Source organism: Panicum virgatum, chromosome 7N (genome assembly GCF_016808335.1).
Source record: "Panicum virgatum strain AP13 chromosome 7N, P.virgatum_v5, whole genome shotgun sequence".
Classification (NCBI taxonomy): Eukaryota; Viridiplantae; Streptophyta; class Magnoliopsida; order Poales; family Poaceae; genus Panicum; species Panicum virgatum.
The window spans coordinates 16022384-16033868 of record NC_053151.1 but is presented as its reverse complement, the minus strand read 5'-3'; the positions used below and the strand labels follow the sequence as shown (position 1 = coordinate 16033868).

The 11485-nt window shown below is 43.8% G+C and overlaps 1 long non-coding RNA gene across 1 annotated transcript; it reads left to right on the top strand.

Annotated features, from left to right (window-relative positions):
- Positions 1-1148: 1148 nt before the first annotated feature.
- LOC120683511 lies at positions 1149-2848 on the top strand. Its single transcript, XR_005678815.1, has 3 exons — positions 1149-2344; positions 2526-2725; positions 2812-2848. It is a non-coding gene; the product is annotated as an uncharacterized LOC120683511 (long non-coding RNA).
- Positions 2849-11485: the final 8637 nt, after the last annotated feature.

The following is an 11485-nucleotide window of genomic DNA, read 5'->3' as shown; positions in this document are numbered from 1 at the left end:
TCTTTGGCTGCCTCATATGGTCTTATCATTCATCAGATGGATGTTAAGACAATTTTCCTAAATGGAGAGTTGGATGAGGAGATCTACATGGATTAGCCTGATGGATTTGTAGTGAAAGGTCAAGAAAACAAGATGTGTAAGATCTTGAAGTCTTTGTATGGCTTGAAACAAGCACCTAAGCAATGGCATGAAAAGTTCGACAAAACTTTAACTTCTGCGGGCTTTGGCATAAACATTGATGTGATCAATGAGGTCAAGTCCTTTCTATCAAAGACTTTTGATATGATGGATCTGGGAGAAGCTGATATTATCCTGAACATCAAGCATATTAAGGTAGAGAATGGGATTACTCTTTCACAATCTCATTATGTGGAAAATGTCTTGAGCCGCTTTGGCTACATTGACAGCAAGCCTTCTCCAACACCTTATGACCCCAGTGTGATGTTGAGAAAGAACAGGAAAATTGTTAAAGATCAACTGAGATATTCGCAGATTATTGGTTCACTCATGTACTTACACTACAAGAGGAAGGTGTATTAACGACCTGAGTTTAGCGACCACCAACAAGATGTGGTCGTCGGATCATCTTTCGTTTTCGGTTCAGTGAGAACTACACCGGGCGACGACGAAATTAATTCCCGTTGTTATCCAACTCTGAGGTTTGGTCGCAAATCAACATGATTTCCTGTCATATAGATGGCGTGATTTCTCCCCTCCATAGATCGATCCGCTATGCAGGCGCGGTAGCGGTTCCAGGCGGACACGGCCATTGTCCATGTTGCTTCTCCCCTTCTGCATGGTTGCGCCCACCGATCTTGCCGCCCATCTGCCCGACACTCCTGACTTCTCCATGGCTCCATGCCCCTTGCCGGCGATCCTCCTTCCCACCGCCACTCGCAGCATCGACGTCTCCAACCAGTGGGCTGAGTGTGGTGATCTAAGCCCGAGGGCAAAAGGCCATATGGACTGCACCTTTGATTTGGCGACATGCCTTATCACAGGTTAGGGCGAGGAGCAAACAGATCTCCCAGTGTGGTATGCGTTCCTCTTCTCTTCAATTTTCATTCGACCATTGATCTCTTTCCCCTGTCCCATCTGTACACGCAGAACCAACTCTCAATCGTGGCTAATTGCACAGTACAGGAAGATACAATTGGGATTAAGGTATGGTTGGTCTGTCTTATTCTTTATTCATTTTGGTACCTCTCAGATTTAATGAATAAGTAGCATAACAGTCCATTCTATTTTAGATTGGTTTTGTATGATCATTTTCAGAATACAAATATATGAACCAGTTCACTTATAAATTACTACTGAACCGCAGACTCTTGCATATACTGAATTTTCATTGTTTTGTTATGGTGCTTCTGAGTAGTGACAGTAATAAAGCATTAAGATTCAATATAATCTGCGATTTTTCTATCAGTCTTGCTGAAAATGCATTCAAATCTCAAATGAACCGGATATTCCACTTCTAATATCTTACACTTCACAGGCTGCTGTTTTCTGCATTTTTTTTAATCAGATTACATCTGCCATTTTCACGAGCTCACATCTTAAGTCCATCAGTAAGAACAAAATGCAAATATTTGTTACTATCTGGAGCATATATTTGTGAAAATATAGTACAGCAACCTTTTCCCAAGTGTATGTAAGTGACCCTGTAGCACCTTCTTGTAAATTCCTATTCATTATAATATATGAATGAAGTGGATGCTTCTGCATTCTATTATGTTAGTGCTCTAGCTAGTATCCAATAATGCATCAGCCGTTAAGAGAATGAGTCCAAAGTCCAAATCTTTGTTTTTTGAAAAGGACGAATATTCCAAAGATGGCTGCTCTAACATTTTTCAGATATAATCTAGTTTAGCTTAATAAAGTTGTCCATTCACTTGAGTCCAGGATAAAAATAGCTTCTGGAAGGCATGTTCCATATATGCTGAACTGGCACAACAATCCTATTATACTCTGCTCAGATTAAGTCTGTTCATTTCGGACATTAAATGTATGATGCTAAGCTAATAATTATATTCATTTATTTTCCTCCTTTCTATTTATTTCCTGGCAAAGTTTAGCATTTGTTTGCTTAGTTTGTGATGTGAGTTTATAATCTTTGATTACATCATGTTTCCTTTAGTTTCACAATTTTTGAGCTTCACTTTTATTACAGAGAAGATTCACTTAGTTTCCTCATTTAGACTTTATCAGATATGTTTTGCATATGAACAAGATAAATTGGTAGAATACAATATCAGTGCTATATCATATTCTATCACAATAAAATCTCACTGTTGTAGATTCTTTGGAAGGGGAACAGAATGGAAGACATCAAGAGGACTCCCAGGTAAACATAGACTCTGTTATTTAGTCAATATGAAGCATCACGAAAGAAAGTAATTGACGAATCATCAACTATTCTTGAGGAAACACAGAAACAAGTTCACATTGACATTCTGAAAATTCATCTGGTCTATTGTCAGTTCTCCGTTTATATTCACAGCGAGTTTTAATCATGTCTCTGCAAGGCTGAACTGATAGAAAAACTAATAGGACAAGCATGAAAGACAGGCACTTCAAGAAGATAATTGAGCACTTAGAGATGGTAATCAAGTCCTTCATGAAGAAAATCGGAAGGTTAACAATCATGTGAGCCGAATGGAAGAAGAGTGGGCACAAATAAAGAAGTGTGAGTGCTAATTGTAGCCAACATGAATAGCCAGTATCTGTAAGCCTCTACACTAAAAAAGATGTATTCCTGATCTACTTTTTTTTTCTTTGTTTGGGTGCTGATATGAAACTTACATATTGTAGGGTAGGGATCAGGATGGAGAAGATTATTAGAAGCAAGTGAATGGTTCTTGAGGAGGCCTCTTGCTGCTAGGATTAGCCTTAAGTTAGTCTCTGCTAGTTTCTGTCTTGGACAGATTATTTTTTCTCTTTCAGAAAGAAACATCTTCAAGTACTGTGATTTACAATTATGTTTGTTTTTGTAAATTTATTTATTTTACTTGCATTCTCCTTTTAAAAGGTATGTGGTCGTTGCACGTGGTACAAAGTGGTGCCAATGTAAAAACATTACCTATACCAATGTGGTTGCTAAAGTTGTTGAAGTGGTCGTTAATGCTACCTAAAATCTAGTGAACTATTGTTAACGACAAAATTGTCGTCGTTGTTGCTGAAAAAAGGGTTGTTCATGCCTCATGCAACATGGTGTAATAATATTAACGAAGAATATTGTGGTCGTTATTATTAGAAATGTGGTCGTTGATACTAGCGTATCAACGACCACATATTGTGCCGTCGTTAAAACGTTAACGACGGGAAATTGTATGTGGTCGCTAATAGTATTAACAATGGAGCTTTTAACGACCATGAACGACCACATTTTTGTGGTCGTTAATACCTTTTAACGACCACATCTAGACTTTTAATGACCACATATCCCGTCGTTAATACCCATCCCTCTTGTAGTGTTAGCTAGCGCAACGAGACCCAACATATCTTTTACTGTGAGCAAATTGAGCAGGTTCATGTTAAACTCAGGTACTGATCATTGGCATGCACTTGAAAGAGTTATGCACTATCTAGTAGGTATTATGAGTTATGGGATTCAATATTCTGGGCACCCTGCTGTGCTTGAGGGATATAGTGATTCGAACTGGATTTCTGACGCTGATGAGCTATATGCCACGAGTGGGTATGTGTTTACCCTTGGAGGTGGTGCGATATCATGGAGGTCTTGCAAATAGACCATTTTGACGCGGTCAACCATGGAAGCAAAACTTACTGCTTTGGACATAGCCACTGTTGAGCCAGAGTGGCTGCGTGAGGTCTTGATGGACTTGCCTGTGGTTGAGAAACCAGTGCCGGCTATCCTTATGAACTGTGACAATCAAATGGTGATAGTCAAAGTGAACAGTGCTAAGGATAATGCAAAGTCATCAAGACATGTTAAAAGACGGTTGAAGTCTGTCAGAAAGTTGAGAAACTCCGGAGTGATAAGTGTGACTTATATTCAAACAGACAAAAATCTGGCAGATCCCTTTAGAAAAGGATTATCACGGAATGTGATAGATAGTGCATCAAGGGAGATGGGTATGAGACCCGTATAAGTTGCCACAGTGGTAACCCAATCTATGTGATCGAAGATCCCGTGAATTAGGATTTGGGAAGAACAAGCTGTCGGTGAACTTAGGAGCGTAATGATTAGACCCTCTCTGAGTGAAGATGCAATACTCTCAGTTGCTGTAAGGCAGGTTGGCTATATGCCTTAATGTGTTTCTGTTGGCTGTGATGAGCAAAGAAGCTGTCCTACAAAGCATTCTTGAAAGAACACACCTATATGAGTTTGACTGTCTAACATCGCAGTCTGTGAGATGTGGGTAATCTCTAATAAACTCATGAAGAGACCTGGGAGTATGACGTATATGCTCCACCCGCGGAGCAGGTTACTGGCTGCCGTGTACTGGTTCGGTCTTTCAGTGAATCTTGTTCGCACAAAACTTGCAATTCAAGGCTTAGTCCATTGTTCAAGTTGTGAATGAGTGTAGCTTGAAGCTCTAAGCGAGAGTTCAACTTAATAGTCCTTGCTGAAACACTGGTACATAAACAGTAGTGAGAGACAGGCAAAATCTCTTATGGGTATTTGAGATCTAGTGGGGGGATTGATGGAATTTGGGCTTGGCCCATGAACAATTTCAGAAATTCCAAATAAATCTCAAAGGCCCATAGTGCATGCGGAAGTGAGCTAGTGTGCAATCCTTTAGTCCCACCTTGCTAGTTGAAGTGGAATATGACCAACTTAAATATGGATGTTGTATTCACCTCTCCAAGCTATTTGTGTGGGGAGAGAAGGGGAGCTCCACACACGCGCGCTCGCTCGCCTCGCCTTGGGCGGGGCAGGGCGAAATATGCTGCGGGGGCACTGCTTCCTTTTTGCAGTTTTATTTTTGGTTACTTGGCCTTTAAGTCTACCGAGATATGGAATCCTAATCGGTTTCCTGATTTTTCAGAACCGATCGCGACGTGAGGTCGTGGGACTCTTCTATATATGTGACCCGTCAGCCTCTACCAAAACGAATCTAATCGAGTTAGGGTTTTGCCTCTCCTCGCTGCTGCGCCTCCTTCGTAGTTTGCTCCATCTCGAGCACTGGCGTGCAACGGCAAACGGGAGATCAGGTCTCCGGAACCACTCGCTCTTGTGATCCTGCACCGGGAGAGGCTAATCAGGTTTTTGCGAAGCGCCAAGCGTGACTGCTCATCTTCTTCACCACGGCTCGTCCTCCGTCCAAGTTTGTTATTGCGGCATACCGTTGTCTACAGCGCCGGTTGCTGCACTCCGTTCGAAGGACCGTCTTCGTCCAGTCTGCGCCGTTCATCTTCCCGGCGGCTCCTGCGTAGTACGTATTTCGTGGTCAGATCCATTTTATAATCATGTTTTCTGAGGTCATGTTTATGATGTTCATGCTGTCTAGTATGTAAGAGTCATGCATGCTAGGTTTAGTTCTCATCGTGTTAAATCTAGTTCGGAATTTAATCTTACAGTTGTCTATTTTTTCAATAGGCTAGACGTCGAGCGCCGAGAGCCGAGGCACTATGGGGTGACGGCACGACGGGTGGGCGCGAGCGGCAGAGCAGGCTGCAGGCAAGCAGAAGAGCGGGCGGGGTGGGCAGGTGTTGTCGCACTTTTAGTTAAGTTTAATCATATGTTTAACATTATCATTAGCCTTAATCATGTATGCTAAGTACTTTTCAACGTGGTTGAGATTTAATTGAGTTTTTCCCCCAAATTCTTGGTTCAAATCAAGTTTTTCTCAACATTGAATTTGTGGATCCTTCCTTCCTCTACAACTTCTATTTTGCCAAAACTTGAAGTCGCAGTATGAAAATTTTGTGTTTTGGATGCTCAAAAATCGAACTCAGGAAGTGCTGGCCGTGACCGGTCGGATCGGCCGGGACAGCCGATCTGACCGGTGTGTTGAAGTTCACCACGCCGACGACCAGCACAGCGCCCACGACTTCCACGCATCACCACACCGGTGATCCTCACCCTCTACGCTGCGCTCGGCCTTATCCTCTTTCCCTACACGTCCCTTTCATTTTGTTCCACTCCCTTCTTTCTTCTTCGATCAGCTCGGGCTGGAGCCGAGACTACCGCGCCCCATCATCGATTCCATCCATCCAAGCCAATCCCGCATCGATTCCTCCCGCCCAGAGCCGCTCGAACTCATCCCCCACCTCCACGCCCCTCCCTGAACCCGTTCGGGTTGTTCCTCGATCGAAATCGGGTCTACACCGCCAGCCACCATTAGTGCTCCTCTCGAAGCTCCGGCCCACACGACGACGACCCTCCACCGACCTTCCTCTTTGCCATCCAACCGGCGAAACGGGATCATGGGGAAGAACCGGTACTCCTGCGCCCTTTTCCCGCCGCTCTCCCTCGCCATGCCAGCCACCCGCCGCCATCCCTGTCCACCAGACTGCCGCCGCCCGTGGAGGTCCCCTGCGCCTCCCCGTCGAGCTGCTGGACTACTTCTGGTGAGCCCTGCGGACCCTGAGGACCCCGTGCCACCATCCCCGCTGTGCCTCGCCATCCCCATCACCGGCTGACGAGCCGCTAGCAGGAGCCGCATGCCACCGCACGCCATGGGCCGCGCCCTGCTCGGTGACCGGTCAGACCAGTGGACCGGTCGGACCGGTGAAACCAACCGATCAGACCAGTTAGCTTTGGATTTTTGTATTCCTTTTTGTTTATTTTGGCTGGAATGTTGTAAGTTGCTTAGAAAATTGCAGAAAATGCTAAAAATGCCAAATCAAATTTGTTAGCTTATTTAGATTCATATCTACAGAGGAAAATTATCCATGCATGTGAAATGTCAGTTTTACCCCTATTAGCATTTAAATTGTGCTTAAACTTGTTTTTTAATATCCGCAATTCTGGGAGTCCAAAAATCATGGGATTTATGCAGTAGCGTAATTGGCCTGTGTAATTCACTGAAAATTTTCAGGTCCATAAACTGTGTGCATATGGTAGACTTAAATTGTTTAAATTCTCTTGTTGAGGCCAATTTAAATGCTTTCTGGTATAATCAAAGGTTGGTAAATTTTAGTTACACCCTTTACCAAACTCTTATCATGCCAGTTAATTTGTGTTGCTAAGTTATGGTTGCAAGTTAAGTGTTTGTTCTTGTTTAGCTGCTAGTTATAGGTTTTCCTTTTGTGTTGTTGCTAAAAAAACCCTTTCTACATGTGTATGTTTCCAACGAGATGCTTATTTCAAATTGTTTTTTCATGTTCTTGCAGCAGGATCAGAACATGGTTGGCTTTCACTAAGCCTGGTTCTGGTTGCTTGTTAGTACTTTTTTAAAGAAACATTTCGGGCTAAAATAAATTGAACCTGAATTCTTATATTACAGCGCCAAACGGTTGCCTTTTAAACTTGTTTGTATGCTAGGTAAAGCAGCACATAACCTTCATCCATATGTATGCTCAGTCGTGACCTTGTGCTTCACTTGCTTGCCTTTTTTGATGTATCATCTACTGCACTTCCATGCATTCGTGCATCATCATTTTTGCATCTCATTTAGGTACGCTAGATGTACAACGCATGGGCGTGAAGCACGTGATGATGGAACCGAACCACAAGATGATGTTGGTGGACGTATCCTGAAGAGAGGACCAGCTGGAGCAACTGAAGACCCGGCTCAAGGTCGAAAGGGCCTAAGGCCTTGCTTGTACTAACACTGACTTAGTGTTACCCAAAGGCAAGCCCCAGAGCATAACCCTTACTTTCAGTATTCAATGTTTATTTAAGTATTTGTGCATTTACGTTTCTAGGAGTTGTATGAAACCCTAGTATGCATGTTTCTCCCTAGGTACCTAAGAGTCTCTACTAGCATACATGCCCCATTAGAAATGCTTGGCTAAATAGGGACCCGGTAGAAGTCGAGTGATTTTCTGTCACTCGTGAGATATAGGTCTTGTTACTTATGGAAAAAGGTACTTGAGAATGAACTTGAGGAAAGAAATATGGAGACCGGGCAAAGATGAGTCGAGTTAATGTATGAAATGGATGGAAAGTGAGACTCCGCATGTGTCGCTTGAGGACCGTACCATTGTTGGCATTGTTGATCGAGGATTGAACAGTACTAACCACATGCTAGAAGTAGGAGGTAGTCGAAACCCGTAAACTGTAGACTTGATTTACAACGATACTTTTAACTGCTACCTGCTACTCTGGGCGCGGCAAGATGGCGGGTGTTGGATAGTATGTCGCCTCTGGGTTCTCTAAGAGTTCACTGTGAGGGGCCCTTCACCCAGGTTTTGGTAGGCATGGTTCAAATGTCGTGGTAATGATGGGAACAGTTGACATGTGAGGTCCAGTGTGGCTTGCATGTGTCGTGTGAGTTAGGTCCAGCTTGCAAGGTTAAATCAGATCGATTCACCGTGACTCACGGATGAGACCCTTGGTCACTGTGTCACATCGTAGTAAAGAAGTAGAATGAGAATGGAAATGTGATGATTTGAGATATGATTATGTATTCTTGGAAGATTAATATGATATATCATGCTTGCTCAGATGCTTATGCAAACCTAGTTGGTATTTGTATAACAAACTTGAGCTAAAACATTGAAAGTAAGGATCCACTATTAGTCGCTTTCCAGCAAAATAAACTCCAGAGCCAAAAGCCTTGCATACTTGGAGTCGGCGAAATATATACCACTAGTCGGGTAACTCTTGGTAAGTATTAGTATACTCACGTTTTGTTGTCACCCTATTTTCAGGTAGCTGCTGGTGGTTGGAGCTAACTAGATTCATGTCGGTGGGCTCGATGTGACATCCTCACATCTTCGTAGATATCGTTGTTTTCAAACTGAGCTTTTATTTAAATTTCCGCTGCATGTTGAACTATAATTACTTTAAACTTATTTTGTAAATATCTGCATTGAATTTTAGATTTGAGAAACTTCCGTCTGCTTCTAATCATTTGTGCTCGTCTTTGTGCGACACTTCCATTGTTTTCGATCCTTAACCCAACAGGCTGCCAGGTTACACCATTTTAAATGCGTGGTAACTTGATTAATCATTGAGATGATAGTTAGCGCACTTAAGCCGAGTTAATCTGGGCGATCCTGTTATATTGGCGCCATGGCGGGCATGGGGCATGGGCAGCGACCAGCAAGATTGGGGACTTCGGATGCCGGGGCCTCGGGGCAAAGGCAACTTAGGAAGGGGAGGTCGAGAGGGAGGGGAATCGGGTTTTCCAGCCCGAGGGCTAGTTGATGTTTGGGACGATTCGGAGAGTGAGAAATCGTGTCTGTTGGAGTTTCCCACTCAGTGTAGAGAGAAATATGTTTAGAGAGTGAAATGGTGGGTTAAATATAGAGCCAAAAATGGCTACTCTCCGAGAAAATGCATCAAACAGCGTCGACATCATCCTTGAGTAGCTATCCCGCTCGGCATCCCTAGGTCAAGAGGGAGGGGAATCGGGTATTCCAGCCCGGGGGTTGGTTGATGTCTGAGATGATTTGGAGAGTGAGAAATCGAGTATGTTAGAGTTTCCCACTCAGTATAGAGACAAATCTGTTTATAGAGTGAAATATGGGTCAAATATAGAGCCAAAAATGGCTACTTTCTTAGAAAATGCATCCAACAGCCTCGGCATCATCCTCGAATAGCTATCTCTGATTGCAAATGCATCCAACAGCCTCGACATCTTCATCGAGTAGCTATCCCCAGGTTCTCGCTCTTCAAAAATCCTGAGCTATTCCGCCTTGCCATCCAACCATCCCGTGCTCCCGCCCCTGCCTGTCCGCCCTCCTGCGCATCGCTATCACTGGATCGGGCCCCGCTCGCCGCAGATCCGGCCATCGGAGGTCGCCCAGTCTGGTTCCCGCAGCCACGGCATGGCGCAGGGTGCGGACATCCACTGCAGCTTGCCTTCGCCGGGTTGCGTCTCCACCGAGAAGCCGTTGTGTCGCTGCGGGCTTGACATCATGCAGCTCGAGTGGCTCCACTACTTCGGCGACCCAGTATGTGTTTCCTGCCATGCGCTACTGCTAGCAGCTGCTGACCCGTATGCTCCGCAGCCTGGTCTTGTGTTGACGACCAAAATTAGCACAGGTCGAACAGACCGGTCTGACCGGTGGGTCTGACCGGTCTACCTGGAATCCGGGTACAATTAGTACTTTTTATAGATTTAGATTTGTAATAGGATTTCTTGCGGGATAAGTCCACCCCACCCTATAAATATAAATTTTATCTTTTATTTTCTTTTGCCCTAACTTTTCCAATCTACTACTTATTGTTCCTCCTTCGTCTCTACGTTGATTGAGGGCGTTCTAGGTGGCCTGCCGATCCTATAATAACCCTACGTGCGCCTACCCCGACGGGTCTTCCCGGGCTATTGGTTGAAGGTTTCGTCACTATTCCTGCCGGCGGCGACCGGTCTGACTGCTCCTTGAGACCGGTCTGTGCGGCGGCGCTGCACCGCGCGCCTCTGCTCGCTGCACATTCGAGTGCTTTAGTGTATTGGCCGTGATTTGCGTCAACACACTTTTTGGCGACTCCGCTGGGGATAGAATCAATCGGCTGCCATGGCCGGTAAAATTCATAAACCTAGTGATGTTGATGCCACCAACATCAGAAGGCCGACTGTTCAACAACTTTCAGCAGAACATCAGAAGTCTCTTGATGACATCCAAAAGAAGATTAGAGAGGAGAAGGAGAAGGAGATCCAGAAGCTAGAGAAGCCATGAAGCAGTACATCTCACACTTCTCCATCGACCGTCAAGAGAAGGTCACACCAGATGCCGCCTTCGATGCTTCCCAGTTTGAGGTACAATTCGATGCGAACGAACAGTCTACTCTTACTTCAAAAATAGCTAATGCTATAGATGATGATGTTTCTTCTCATGTTAATAATAAGTTGGAATTTATTGGTCAAAATGTTCATAATATATTCAATGATTGCTTTAGCCGAATAGAATCACATCTTCGTATGAAGCCTATCGGTAGTGATAATAATACATCTACATCTAATACCGATAAGGCAATGAATGGTTTGGTTAATTACAAAACTCCAACTAATGCTTTAGTAATTAATTAGGCTAACCAGCATAACCGAATTAATTATAATTCAGCATCTCATGTAAATGTACCATATGGGGCAGCAAGTTTGTTGCAGCATTCTACGCCGCCGAACTTTGCTCAACATCATGGTATACCAAATCGGCCTATGGCTGATGATTTTGGATCTGGCAGCAATAAAGATGAAGTGATTAAAATATTTAGACAAACTTTTGGTATAGATCCAAAAGGGAGATGCCGATCCTATAAGAGACCATACCCTCAAGAATATGAGCATGTTGCATATCCACAGGATTTTAAAATTCCTGAATTTCTTAAATTCACTGGTAATGATAGCAGAACTACATTAGAGCATATCGGCCAATTTATTATACAATATGGTGAAGCTAGCACTAG